The sequence below is a fragment of the Pseudophryne corroboree genome, unplaced genomic scaffold (assembly GCF_028390025.1).
Source record: "Pseudophryne corroboree isolate aPseCor3 unplaced genomic scaffold, aPseCor3.hap2 scaffold_296, whole genome shotgun sequence".
Lineage (NCBI taxonomy): Eukaryota > Metazoa > Chordata > Amphibia > Anura > Myobatrachidae > Pseudophryne > Pseudophryne corroboree.
In genome coordinates this window covers 636243-649798 of record NW_026969629.1, presented here as the reverse complement: position 1 = coordinate 649798, position 13556 = coordinate 636243, and the positions used below count along the sequence as shown (strand labels likewise).

The window sequence follows — 13556 nt, the reverse complement described above, 5'->3', positions numbered from 1 at the left end:
GGTTCTGCTGCCCTTTGAACTTGCCACACGTGAAGTCAGTTCAGACACTGCCAGCCTGAGTCAGGTCATTCCCCTCATCAGGCTTTTGCAGAAGAAGCTGGAGACATTGAAGGAGGAGCTAACACGGAGCGATTCCGCTAGGCATGTGGGACTTGTGGATGGAGCCCTTAATTCGCTTAACAAGGATTCACGGGTGGTCAATCTGTTGAAATCAGAGCACTACATTTTGGCCACCGTGCTCGATCCTAGATTTAAAGCCTACCTTGGATCTCTCTTTCCGGCAGACACAAGTCTGCTGGGGTTGAAAGACCTGCTGGTGAGAAAATTGTCAAGTCAAGCGGAACGCGACCTGTCAACATCTCCTCCTTCACATTCTCCCGCAACTGGGGGTGCGAGGAAAAGGCTCAGAATTCCGAGCCCACCCGCTGGCGGTGATGCAGGGCAGTCTGGAGCGACTGCTGATGCTGACATCTGGTCCGGACTGAAGGACCTGACAACGATTACGGACATGTCGTCTACTGTCACTGCATATGATTCTCTCCCCATTGAAAGAATGGTGGAGGATTATATGAGTGACCGCATCCAAGTAGGCACGTCACACAGTCCGTACTTATACTGGCAGGAAAAAGAGGCAATTTGGAGGCCCTTGCACAAACTGGCTTTATTCTACCTAAGTTGCCCTCCCACAAGTGTGTACTCCGAAAGAGTGTTTAGTGCCGCCGCTCACCTTGTCAGCAATCGGCGTACGAGGTTACATCCAGAAAATGTGGAGAAGATGATGTTCATTAAAATGAATTATAATCAATTCCTCCGTGGAGACATTGACCAGCAGCAATTGCCTCCACAAAGTACACAGGGAGCTGAGATGGTGGATTCCAGTGGGGACGAATTGATAATCTGTGAGGAGGGGGATGTACACGGTGATATATCGGAGGATGATGATGAGGTGGACATCTTGCCTCTGTAGAGCCAGTTTGTGCAAGGAGAGATTAATTACTTCTTTTTTGGTGGGGGTCCAAACCATCCCGTCATTTCAGTCACAGTCGTGTGGCAGACCCTGTCACTGAAATGATGGGTTGGTTAAAGTGTGCATGTCCTGTTTATACAACATAAGGGTGGGTGGGAGGACCCAAGGACAATTCCATCTTGCACCTCTTTTTTCTTTAATTTTTCTTTGCGTCATGTGCTGTTTGTGGAGTGTTTTTTGGAAGGGCCATCCTGCGTGACACTGCAGTGCCACTCCTAGATGGGCCCGGTGTTTGTGTCGGCCACTAGGGTCGCTTATCTTACTCACACAGCTACCTCATTGCGCCTCTTTTTTTCTTTGCGTCATGTGCTGTTTGGGGAGTGTTTTTTGGAAGGGCCATCCTGCGTGACACTGCAGTGCCACTCCTAGATGGGCCCGGTGTTTGTGTCGGCCACTAGGGTCGCTTATCTTACTCACACAGCTACCTCATTGCGCCTCTTTTTTTCTTTGCGTCATGTGCTGTTTGGGGAGTGTTTTTTGGAAGGGCCATCCTGCGTGACACTGCAGTGCCACTCCTAGATGGGCCAGGTGTTTGTGTCGGCCACTAGGGTCGCTTAGCTTAGTCATCCAGCGACCTCGGTGCAAATTTTAGGACTAAAAATAATATTGTGAGGTGTGAGGTATTCAGAATAGACTGAAAATGAGTGGAAATTATGGTTTTTGAGGTTAATAATACTTTGGGATCAAAATGACCCCCAAATTCTATGATTTAAGCTGTTTTTTAGGTTTTTTGGAAAAAAACACCCGAATCCAAAACACACCCGAATCCGACAAAAAAAATTCGGTGAGGTTTTGCCAAAACGCGGTCGAACCCAAAACACGGCCGCGGAACCGAACCCAAAACCAAAACACAAAACCCGAAAAATTTCCGGCGCTCATCTCTACCCATAACCCAGAGGTAGGCAGATTGAAACTATCCTCTGCTATATGCATTTTTTTTTTGTTAATTAAAGTAATCCAAAACTGGGATTGATATTTTGGTTCTTTTATTTTTACTTAAAGTACAATAACTTTTACCATTTTAATTTGTTTTAATAGTATATTGACAGTATTGTTTTCTTTCAAAAATCCACTTAATTTTCTTTACCCTATTATTAAAATGGTAATTGACAAAAACAAACTACATTGTCACCAGAAGAGCAATACAAAATGTACAAGTGATATATTAAAATCATCTTTTCAGCTTGAATTTCAATGATGCATTGGGGCAACGATTTTGTTAGCAACATCTTCACCCTTAAATAAAGATTTTCTTAATTCCTTACCTGTGTGCTAATTAGATATCACCTTGTTTTCACATTAAACAGACTTCCACATGAGAAAGCAGCAAGGATGCAGTGGCGTTAATGGCCCTCATTCCGAGTTGTTCGCTCGTTCTTTTTCATCGCATCGCAGTGAAAATCCGCTTAGTACGCATGCGCAAAGTTCGCACTGCGACTGCGCCAAGTAACTTTACTATGAAGAAAGTATTTTTACTCACGGCGTTTTCTACGCTCCGGCGATCGTAATGTGATTGACAGGAAATGGGTGTTACTGGGCGGAAACACGGCGTTTCATGGGCGTGTGGCTGAAAACGCTACCGTTTCCGGAAAAAACGCAGGAGTGGCTGGAGAAACGGTGGGAGTGCCTGGGCGAACGCTGGGTGTGTTTGTGACGTCAACCAGGAACGACAAGCACTGAACTGATCGTACAGGCAGAGTAAGTCTGGAGCTACTCTGAAACTGCTAAGTAGTTAGTAATCGCAATATTGCGCATACATCGGTCGCAATTTTAAGAAGCTAAGATTCACTCCCAGTAGGCGGCGGCTTAGCGTGTGTAACTCTGCTAAATTCGCCTTGCGACCGATCAACTCGGAATGAGGGCCAATGTTTCCTGGTGTCAACCCGTATTATTTCAGTAGACATTGAAATGAGGATGCATCTTGCTGCCTTTCCAATGAAGCAAGTTTAATTTAGTAATAGGTGAAAAACCATCCTTACAAAGGTGTTAATCAGAGACTTGGCTTTGTGGACACTTTTCAGGAGAACAAATTTGTTAGCATAAAAATAAAGCCAGAAAATGAAGAGCTGTTTAATCACTCAATTGGATTTTTTTGCCAGCATATTTCTTTTTCTCTGCAACCCACTGCTAAATTGTGCTTCCTAGCTGTTTTTATAAAATCACTGAATCAAATCTAACTCTGATTACATCAGAGAAGGCCAGGTACCCTACACCATAAGAGGGGGTTTGAAATTTTGACTTGTCTACTTAAAGATCACCAAAATCTGATAACAAGATCAATTACGTCCCTGGGTGGGATTGAACTTGGTCGGCTCTCGTATAATTCAGATCTCTTTGTCTCAGGTCTCTCTCCAGCCTAGTTTGCTGTCTGTTTCCACTTCTCTTTTCTTGAGCCGCTCCCATCTATGCCCTTGCGCACTATCCTGACTTCTCTCGTCTGCTTACTTTGTGCATTCCAACGCACAATGCAAAAGGCCGCCATGCCCTGCATACCCCTTTTCTCTTTTCATATGCAGATGAGGGTTCCAGCCAACTTTGGCCCACTGCTTGGATGACATCACCATATGCAAATCCATCTGCTGCAGGCCTTCCCCCAGGAATGCTTGTACTAGTTGTTGCATTTGGTTTGTTGTTTGGGGGTGCTTCAGTATTAGGCAGCCTTCTGCCCTCCCATGTTCATCTGAAAATATGTGTTCTCCCTGCAGTTGTTGTCCCCAGATGAGAGTTCCCTTGTGCTGCCTCAGTTGAATCTCCTTTACTTGACAGAGATGTGCCTGAGCAGCGGCCCTCCCCAGCCCTATCCCAAATCATACTTATTTTGCATAGGAGATACCATGGTCATGAAGATTGTTCTCCCAGGGTGAGGTTCATTCATTGCATTCTGGGTATGCTGACCCCTGTGATTTCCCCAAATGTGGGAAACTCGACTGCATTATTTGTGGTAGTGGGGGACTGTGTTTGTGCTTTCCTCTGGTCAGCTCTGGTAAAAGTCAGATTTCTTTGTCTCAGATATTCCTCTAGCCTTGTTCTTCTTTTGAGAGTTCTCTTGTGCTGTCTCAGTTGGATCTCCTTCACTTGACAGGGGGGTGCACGAGCAGCGACCCTCCCCAGCTCTAGCCCAACTCCTACTTACCTGCCAGGTTAAATACTATGATCATGAAGGTGCTTCTCCCAGGGCAAGGCTCACCCATTGCTCTCTGGGTGTGTTGCTCCTGCGATTTCCCCAAATGTGGGACACTTGACTGCATAATTTGTGTTTCCCCTGGTCGGCTCTCGTATAATTCAGATCTCTTTGTCTCAGGTCTCTCTCCAGCCTAGTTTGCTGTCTGTTTCCACTTCTCTTTTCTTGAGCCGCTCCCTTCTATGCCCTTGCGCACTATCCTGACTTCTCCCGTCTGCTTACTTTGTGCCTTCCAATGCACAATGCAAACTACAGGTAGTGCTGCAGGGCCCACACCCTTTTACTTGCCTTACAAAGCAGCTCTGGAGCTGTTACAGTGCCCAGCTGCTGCAAGAAATCAGCTTGAATGCTTAAGGGGCTGGGGCATAGCCAACATGAGCCCCACACCGAAGGAGGGTGGAGGTGTTTAATACGAACTAGGGGTCATCCAAGCGCCGCAAAAGGCCGCCATGCCCTGCACGCCCCTTTTCTCTTTTCATATGCAGACGAGGGTTGAAGCAAACTTTGACCCACTGCTTGGATGACATAACCATATGCAAATCAATCTGCTGCAGGCCTTCCCCCAGGAATGCTTGCACTAGTTGTTGCATTTGGTTTGTTGTTTGGGGGTGCTTCAGTATTAGGCAGCCTTCTGCCCTCCCATGTTCATCTGAAAATATGTGTTCTCCCTGCAGTTGTTGTCCCCAGATGAGAGTTCCCTTGTGCTGCCTCAGTTGAATCTCCTTTACTTGACAGAGATGTGCCTGAGCAGCGGCCCTCCCCAGCCCTATCCCAAATCATACTTATTTTGCATAGGAGATACCATGGTCATGAAGATTGTTCTCTCAGGGTGAGGTTCATTCATTGCATTCTAGGTATGCTGACCCCTGTGATTTCCCCAAATGTGGGAAACTCGACTGCATTATTTGTGGTAGTGGGGAACTGTGTTTGTGCTTTCCTCTGGTCAGCTCTGGTAAAAGTCAAATTTCTTTGTCTCATTTCTTCCTCTAGCCTTATTCTTCTTTCGAGAGTTCCTTTGTGCTGCCTCAGTTGGATCTCCTTCACTTGACAGGGGGTTGCTTGAGCAGCGACCCTCCCCAGCTCTAGCCCAACTCCTACTTACCTGCCAGGTGAGATACTATGATTATGAATGTGCTTCTCCCAGGGCAAGGCTCACCCATTGCACTCTGGGTGTGCTGCTCTTGCGATTTCCCCAAATGTGGGACACTTGACTGCATAATTTGTGTTTCCCCTGGTCGGCTCTCGTATAATTCAGATCTCTTTTTCTCAGGTCTCTCTCCAGCCTAGTTTACTGTCTGTTTCCACTTCTCTTTTCTTGAGCCGCTCCCTTCTATGCCCTTGCGCACTATCCTGACTTCTCCCGTCTGCTTACTTTGTGCCTTCCAACGCACAATGCGAACTACAGGTAGTGCTGCAGGGCCCACACCCTTTTACTTGCCTTACAGAGCAGCTCTGGAGCTGTTACAGTGCCAAGCTGCTGCAAGAAAACAGCTTGAATGCTTCAGGGGCAGGGGCATTGCCAACATGAGCCCCACACCGAAGGAGGGTGGGGGTGTTTAATGCGAACTAAAAGGGTCATCCAAGCGCCGCAAAAGGCCGCCATGCCCTGCATACCCCTTTTCTCTTTTCATATGCAGATGAGGGTTCCAGCGAACTTTGGCCCACTGCTTGGATGACATCACTGTATGCAAATGCGTCTTCTGCAAACCTTCCCCCAGGAATGCTTGTACTAGTTGTTGCATTTGGTTTGTTGTTTGGGGGTGCTTCAGTATTAGGCAGCCTTCTGCCCTCCCATGTTCATCTGAAAATATGTGTTCTCCCAGCAGTTGTTGTCCCCAGATGAGAGTTCCCTTGTGCTGCCTCAGTTGAATCTCCTTTACTTGACAGAGATGTGCCTGAGCAGCGGCCCTCCCCAGCCCTATCCCAAATCATACTTATTTTGCATAGGAGATACCATGGTCATGAAGATTGTTCTCACAGGGTGAGGTTCATTCATTGCATTCTGGGTATGCTGACCCCTGTGATTTCCCCAAATGTGGGAAACTCGACTGCATTATTTGTGGTAGTGGGGGACTGTGTTTGTGCTTTCCTCTGGTCAGCTCTGGTAAAAGTCAGATTTCTTTGTCTCAGATCTTCCTCTAGCTTTGTTCTTCTTTTGAGAGTTCTCTTGTGCTGCCTCAGTTGGATCTCCTTCACTTGACAGGGGGGTGCCCGAGCAGCGACCCTCCCCAGCTCTAGCCCAACTCCTACTTACCTGCCAGGTGAGATACTATGATCATGAAGGTGCTTCTCCCAGGGCAAGGCTCACCCATTGCACTCTGGGTGTATTGCTCCTGCGATTTCCCCAAATGTGGGACTCTTGACTGCATAATTTGTGTTTCCCCTGGTCGGCTCTCGTATAATTCAGATCTCTTTTTCTCAGGTCTCTCTCCAGCCTAGTTTGCTGTCTGTTTCCACTTCTCTTTTCTTGAGCCGCTCCCTTCTATGCCCTTGCGCACTATCCTGACTTCTCCCGTCTGCTTACTTTGTGCCTTCCAACGCACAATGCGAACTACAGGTAGTGCTGCAGAGCCCATACCCTTTTACTTGCCTTACAGAGCAGCTCTGGAGCTGTTACAGTGCCCAGCTGCTGCAAGAAATCAGCTTGAATGCTTAAGGGGCTGTGGCATAGCCAACATGAGCCCCACACCGAAGGAGGGTGGAGGTGTTTAATGCGAACTAGGGGTCATCCAAGCGCCGCAAAAGGCCGCCATGCCCTGCATACCCCTTTTCTCTTTTCATATGCAGATGAGGGTTCCAGTCAACTTTGGCCCACTGCTTGGATGACATCACTGTATGCAAATCCGTCTTCTGCAGACCTTCCCCCAGGAATGCTTGTACTAGTTGTTGCATTTGGTTTGTTGTTTTGGGGTGCTTCAGTATTAGGCAGCCTTCTGCCCTCCCATGTTCATTTGAAAATATGTGTTCTCCCTGCAGTTGTTGTCCCCAGATGAGAGTTCCCTTGTGCTGCCTCAGTTGAATCTCCTTTACTTGACAGAGATATGCCTGAGCAGCGGCCCTCCCCAGCCCTATCCCAAATCATACTTATTTTGCATAGGAGATACCATGGTCATGAAGATTGTTCTCCCAGGGTGAGGTTCATTCATTGCATTCTGGGTATGCTGACCCCTGTGATTTCCCCAAATGTGGGAAACTCGACTGCATTATTTGTGATAGTGGGGGACTGTGTTTGTGCTTTCCTCTGGTCAGCTCTGGTAAAAGTCAGATTTCTTTGTCTCAGATCTTCCTCTAGCCTTGTTCTTCTTTCGAGAGTTCCCTTGTGCTGCCTCAGTTGGATCTCCTTCACTTGACAGGGGGGTGCCCGAGCAGCGACCCTCCCCAGCTCTAGCCCAACTCCTACTTACCTGCCAGGTGAGATACTATGATCAGGAAGGTGCTTCTCCCAGGGCAAGGCTCACCCATTGCACTCTGGGTGTGCTGCTCCTGCGATTTCCCCAAATGTGGGACACTTGACTGCATAATTTGTGTTTCCACTGGTCGGCTTTCATATAATTCAGATCTCTTTGTCTCAGGTCTCTCTCCAGCCTAGTTTGCTGTCTGTTTCCACTTCTTTTTTTTTGAGCCCCTCCCTTCTATACCCTTGTGCACTATCCTGACTTCTCCTCCTGTCTGCTTACTTTGTGCCTTCCAACGCACAATGCGAACTACAGGTAGTGCTGCAGGGCCCACACCCTTTTACTTGCCTTACAGAGCAGCTCTGGAGCTGTTACAGTGCCAAGCTGCTGCAAGAAATCAACTTGAATGCTTCAGGGGCTGGGGCATTGCCAACATGAGCCCCACACCGAAGGAGGGTGGGGGTGTTTAATGTGAACTAGGGGTCATCCAAGCGCCGCAAAAGGCCGCCATGCCCTGCACGCCCCTTTTCTCTTTTCATATGCAGACGAGGGTTGAAGCCAACTTTGACCCACTACTTGGATGACATAACCATATGCAAATCCATCTGCTGCAGGCCTTCCCCCAGGAATGCTTGCACTAGTTGTTGCATTTGGTTTGTTGTTTGGGGGTGCTTCAGTATTAGGCAGCCTTCTGCCCTCCCATGTTCATCTGAAAATATGTGTTCTCCCTGCAGTTGTTGTCCCCAGATGTGAGTTCCCTTGTGCTGCCTCAGTTGAATCTCCTTTACTTGACAGAGATGTGCCTGAGCAGCGGCCCTCCCCAGCCCTATCCCAAATCATACTTATTTTGCATAGGAGATACCATGGTCATGAAGATTGTTCTCCCAGGGTGAGGTTCTATTCAAAATCGCAGTTGGTCCCAATGACGCGGTTGTTGTTTTTGGGAGTCATACTGGACACAGAAGAGGCTTTCTTCCAGTGGAAAGGCTATGGAGATCCAGAGTCTGGTCAAACAAATTCTAAAACCAGCAAGAGTGTTAATCCATCAATGCATTCTGTTGCTGGGAAAGATGGTTGCGGCCTACGAGGCCATTCAGTTTGGCAGGTTCCATGCCAGAGTGTTCCAGTGGGACCTGTTGGACAAGTGGTCCGGATCCCACCTACACATGCACCGGAGGATAGTCCTGTCTTCCAAGACCAGAATATCACTCCATTGGTGGCTGCACAGTTCTCACCTCCTAGAGGGGCGATGGTTCGGGATCCAGGACTGGATCCTAGGGACCACGGATGCAACCCTCCGAGGCTGGGGAGCAGTCACACAGGGGGAAAACATCCAAGGATGATGGTCAAGTCAGGAAAGTTGTCTCCACATAAATGTTCTGGAGTTAAGGGCCATTTAATAACTGCAGACACAGTACGCACTGGGACGGGTGCCCAGCATCCTCTACGGACTAAGAGAAAAGGATTTACCGGTAGGTATTAAAATCCTATTTTCTCTAACGTCCTAGAGGATGCTGGGGACTCCGTAAGGACCATGGGGATAGACAGGCTCCGCAGGAGACATGGGTACTTTAAGAAAGACTTTAGTTCTTGGTGTACACTGGCTCCTCCCTCTATGCCCCTCCTCCAGACCTCAGTTTGATACTGTGCCCAGTGGAGACTGGGTGCTTTTCAGGAGCTCTCCTGAGCTTTCTGACAGAAAGTATTTTGTTAGGTTTTTAATTTTCAGGGAGCACTGCTGGCAACAGATTCCCTCATCGAGGGACTGAGGGGAGAGAAGCAGCCCTACTCTGAGTTGCAAGGTCCTGCTTCTTAGGCTACTGGACACCATTAGCTCCAGAGGGATTGGTACGCAGGATCTCACCATCGCCGTCCGTCCCAGAGCCGCGCCTCCGTCCCCCTTGCAGAGCCGGAGGATAGAAGCCGGGTGAGTATGAGAAGAAAAGAAGACTTCAGAGGTGGCAGAAGACTTCATGATCTTCACTGAAGTAACGCACAGCACTGCAGCTGTGCGCCATTGCTCCCATACAGCTCACACACTCCAGTCACTGCAGGGTGCAGGGTGCAGGGCGCAGGGGGGGGGGCACCTGGGCAGCAATATAAACCTCTTTTTGGCAAAAATATAACACATATACAGCTGGGCACTATATATATGTATGAGCCCCCACCAATTTTACAGTTTAAGCGGGACAGAAGCCCGCCGCCGAGGGTGCGGGGCTTCTCCCTCAGCACTCACCAGCGCCATTTTTTCTTCACAGCACCGCTGAGAGGAAGCTCCCCGGACTCTCCCCTGCTTATACCATAGTAGACAAGAGAGTTGAAAAGAGGGGTGGGGGCACATAATTCGGCGCAAATTACATACAGCAGTACTACTGGGCAAACATTAAGTTACTGTGTATTCCTGGGTTATATAGCGCTGGGGTGTGTGCTGGCATACTCTCTCTCTGTCTCTCCAAAGGGCCTTGTGGGGAAACTGTCTTCAGAAAAAGCATTCCCTGTGTGTGTGGTGTGTCGGTACACGTGTGTCGACATGTCTGAGGAAGAAGGCTATATTAGAGAGGAGCAGGAGCAAATGAATGTGGTGTCTCCACCGACAGCTGATTGGATGGATATGTGGAATGTTTTAAATGCTAGTGTAAACTCATTGCACAAAAGATTAGACAAGGCTGAAGCTTTGGGACAGTCAGGGTCTCAACCCATGCCTGATCCTATGTTGCAGGGACTGTCAGGGTCTCATAAGCACCCACTATCCCAGATTGTTGACACAGATACCGACACGGATTCTGACTCCAGTGTCGATTACGATGATGCAAAGTTACAGCCAAAATTGGCAAAATCCATTCGATATATGATTATGGCAATAAAAGATGTTTTGCACATCAGAGAGGAATCCCCTGTCCCTGACAAGAGGGTACATATGTACAAGGGAAAAAAGCCTGAGGTAACCTTTGAGGGGGTCACACGAGCTGAACGAGTTATGTGAAAAAGCTTGGGAATCTCCAGATAAAAGACTGCAGATTTCCAAAAGGATTCTTATGGCGTATCCTTTCCCATCAATGGATAGGTTACGGTGGGAATCCTCCCCTAGGGTGGACAAAGCATTAACACGCTTATCCAAGAAGGTAGCCCTCCCGTCCCAGTATACGGCTACCCTCAAAGAGTCTGCTGACCGCAAACAGGAGATTACCCTGAAGTCCATTTATACACATTCAGGTACCTTACTCAGACCGGTAATTGCGTCGGCCTGGGTGTGTAGTGCTGTAGCGGCATGGACGGATACCTTATCTGAGGGGATGGATACCCTAGATAAGGATACTATTTTATTGACCCTGGGGCATATAAGAGATGCTGTCCTATATATGTGTGTATGCAAACTACAGGTGGTGCTGCAGGGCTCACACCCTTTTACTTGTCTTGTAGAGCAACTCTGGAGCTGTTACTGGGTCCAGCTGCTGCAAGAAATCAGCTTGAATGCTTCAGGGGCTGGGGCATGGCCAACATGAGCCCACACTGATGGGGGGTGGGGGTGTATAAAGCGATTTAGGCATCATCCAAGCGCAACCCCACAAAGGCCGCCATGCCCTGCGTGACCCTTTTCTCTTTTCATATGCAGACGAGGGTTGCAGCCAACTATGCCCACTGCTTGGATGACATCACCATATTCAAATCCATCTGCTGCAGGCCTTCCCCCAGGAATGCTTGCACTAGTTGCTGCATTTGGTTTGTTGTTTGGGGGTGCTTCAGTATTAGGCAGCCTTCTGCCCTCCCACATTCGTCTGAAAATGTGTTCTCCCTGCAGTTGTTGTCCCCAGATGAGAGTTCCCTTGTGCTGCCTCAGTTGAATCTCCTTAACTTGACAGGGGTGTGCCCGAGCAGCCGCCCTCCACAGCCCTATCCCAACACATACTTATCTTGCATATGAGGTCTCTTGATCATGAAGATAGTTCTCACAGGGTGAGGTTCATCCATTACATTTTAAAGTAGGAAGGTACAAATTACATATTCAAATTACATATATGTGCTGGATTCAAATGTTTTCCCCCCTTCCTTTCTCAATTGTGCCCATCAGCAGCTATTCTAATGTTGCTGCCAATGGGTGTGACACATTAATTTCTTCTGTGGGGTACACTGGACTCCACAAGGATTCACATTGGGGTGTAGAGTAGGATCTTGATCTGAGGCACCAACAGGCTCAAAGCTTTTGACTGTTCCCAAGATGCTCAGCGCCCCCTCCTCTATAACCTCGCTTCCATGAACAGGGAGCTCAGTTTGTAGTTGGTGCCTTCAGTAGCAGGCCACTTAACAGGGGGATGCCTCAGGCAGCCTATTCTTAGCTATTAATTTTGGCAAGAAAAGAAGAACTTTTTTTATAAGAATCTACAAGGGCTGCAGCAGGCTAGGTCTAATAGACTTCTTTACTGCAGCTCCATCACTCCCAATGGCGCAGTATACTCCCGTGCCCCGGTTGCTGGGTCACTGCAGCGGAGGCTCCGGTTTCTTCCTAAGGTCAGTCACACACACACCGCCCTCCGGGATCACGAGGCCGCTGATGGGGGCGGGCCGTGTGCGCACTGGCGTGGACACTGATTACTGGGCAGCCGCTCCACTAGCCACCAGGGACAGTTAAGGTTGGGGTTTTTTCTCCATTATTAACCCCATTTTGTACTACCCGCAGTGCATTGTGATAGGTGATGGGGCCTGATTCAGGTTGGATCGCAATCCAACTGCAAAAACTGCTAAGAGCATACGCATCCGCCTGCATTTTCTGCGGCACCCCGCAGATAATGCGATCGCCTCTGTCTGTGAATCGGTGAAGGGGGGGGGTCAACAACACTCCATTTCCAAGTCGGAGATGGAGCGGTGCGGGGGCACGGTTTCAAAATGGGGTCGGCAACGGAGAAACAGGAGGTGTGGTCAGAGCAGCTGCATGACATCACATGTGCCGGACTCTGCCAGTGGAGCCCCAGCGTCATGAGGTAGATTTTGTAGAGGCCGGGGAGGACTTCTGTTCCTGGGAACTAGCTGTGTTGTGCAGCTTTATTCCTCTGCCCCTACCTCTGGCAAGAAAGGACGCACCTCGCACTTTCTTGTTTCTTTGTGACCGAAAGGACTGCATTTGATAATGCGGAGCTTTCTTATGCTTTGAGGGAACATAAGGTAAAAAATTTGATTTTCCAACTGTAGCTGTGCGTGTTAATGCTTTGTCCATCCTAGGGGAGGATTTCCATCGTAACCTATCCGTTGATGGGAAAGGATACGCCATAAGAATCCTTTTGGAAATCTGCAGTCTTTTATCTGGAGATTCCCAAGCTTTTTCACATAACTCGTTCAGCTCGTGTGACCCCCTCAAAGGTTACCTCAGGCTTCTTTCCCTTGTACATTTGTACCCTCTTGTCAGGGACAGGGGGTTCCTCTGTGATGTGCAAAACATCTTTTATTGCCATAATCATATATCGAATGGATTTTGCCAATTTTGGCTGTAACTTTGCATCATCGTAATCGACACTGGAGTCAGAATCCATGTCGGTATCTGTGTCAACAATCTGGGATAGTGGGCGCTTATGAGACCCTGACAGTCCCTGCAACATAGGATCAGGCATGGGTTGAGACCCTGACTGTCCCAAAGCTTCAGCCTTGTCTAATCTTTTGTACAATGAGTTTACACTAGCATTTAAAGCATTCCACATATCCATCCAATCAGGTGTCAGCGGAGACACCACATTCATTTGCTCCCGCTCCTCTCTAATATAGCCTTCTTCCTCAGACATGTCGACACACGTGTACCGACACACCACACACACAGGGAATGCTTTTTCTGAAGACAGTTTCCCCACAAGGCCCTTTGGAGAGACAGAGAGAGAGTATGCCAGCACACACCCCAGCGCTATATAACCCAGGAATAACACAATAACTTAATGTTTGTCCAGTAGCGCTGCTGTATGTAATTTGCGCC

General features: G+C 48.4%; 8 non-coding genes across 8 annotated transcripts; all 8 read left to right on the top strand.

The window, feature by feature from the left end:
• The first annotated feature begins 3836 nt into the window (after positions 1 to 3836).
• Positions 3837 to 4000, top strand: LOC135015585 (U1 spliceosomal RNA). The gene has a single exon (XR_010213805.1). It is a non-coding gene; the product is annotated as a U1 spliceosomal RNA (small nuclear RNA).
• Positions 4001 to 4152: 152 nt separating this feature from the next.
• LOC135015578 (U1 spliceosomal RNA) lies at positions 4153 to 4315 on the top strand. Its single transcript, XR_010213799.1, has one exon. It is a non-coding gene; the product is annotated as a U1 spliceosomal RNA (small nuclear RNA).
• Positions 4316 to 4986: 671 nt separating this feature from the next.
• On the top strand, positions 4987 to 5150 carry LOC135015541 (U1 spliceosomal RNA). Its single transcript, XR_010213768.1, has one exon. It is a non-coding gene; the product is annotated as a U1 spliceosomal RNA (small nuclear RNA).
• Positions 5151 to 5302: 152 nt separating this feature from the next.
• LOC135015569 (U1 spliceosomal RNA) lies at positions 5303 to 5465 on the top strand. Its single transcript, XR_010213792.1, has one exon. It is a non-coding gene; the product is annotated as a U1 spliceosomal RNA (small nuclear RNA).
• Positions 5466 to 6138: 673 nt separating this feature from the next.
• LOC135015593 (U1 spliceosomal RNA) lies at positions 6139 to 6302 on the top strand. Its single transcript, XR_010213813.1, has one exon. It is a non-coding gene; the product is annotated as a U1 spliceosomal RNA (small nuclear RNA).
• A 152-nt stretch (positions 6303 to 6454) lies between these two features.
• Positions 6455 to 6617, top strand: LOC135015570 (U1 spliceosomal RNA). The gene has a single exon (XR_010213793.1). It is a non-coding gene; the product is annotated as a U1 spliceosomal RNA (small nuclear RNA).
• A 671-nt stretch (positions 6618 to 7288) lies between these two features.
• Positions 7289 to 7452, top strand: LOC135015586 (U1 spliceosomal RNA). The gene has a single exon (XR_010213807.1). It is a non-coding gene; the product is annotated as a U1 spliceosomal RNA (small nuclear RNA).
• Positions 7453 to 7604: 152 nt separating this feature from the next.
• Positions 7605 to 7767, top strand: LOC135015561 (U1 spliceosomal RNA). Its single transcript, XR_010213787.1, has one exon. It is a non-coding gene; the product is annotated as a U1 spliceosomal RNA (small nuclear RNA).
• Positions 7768 to 13556: the final 5789 nt, after the last annotated feature.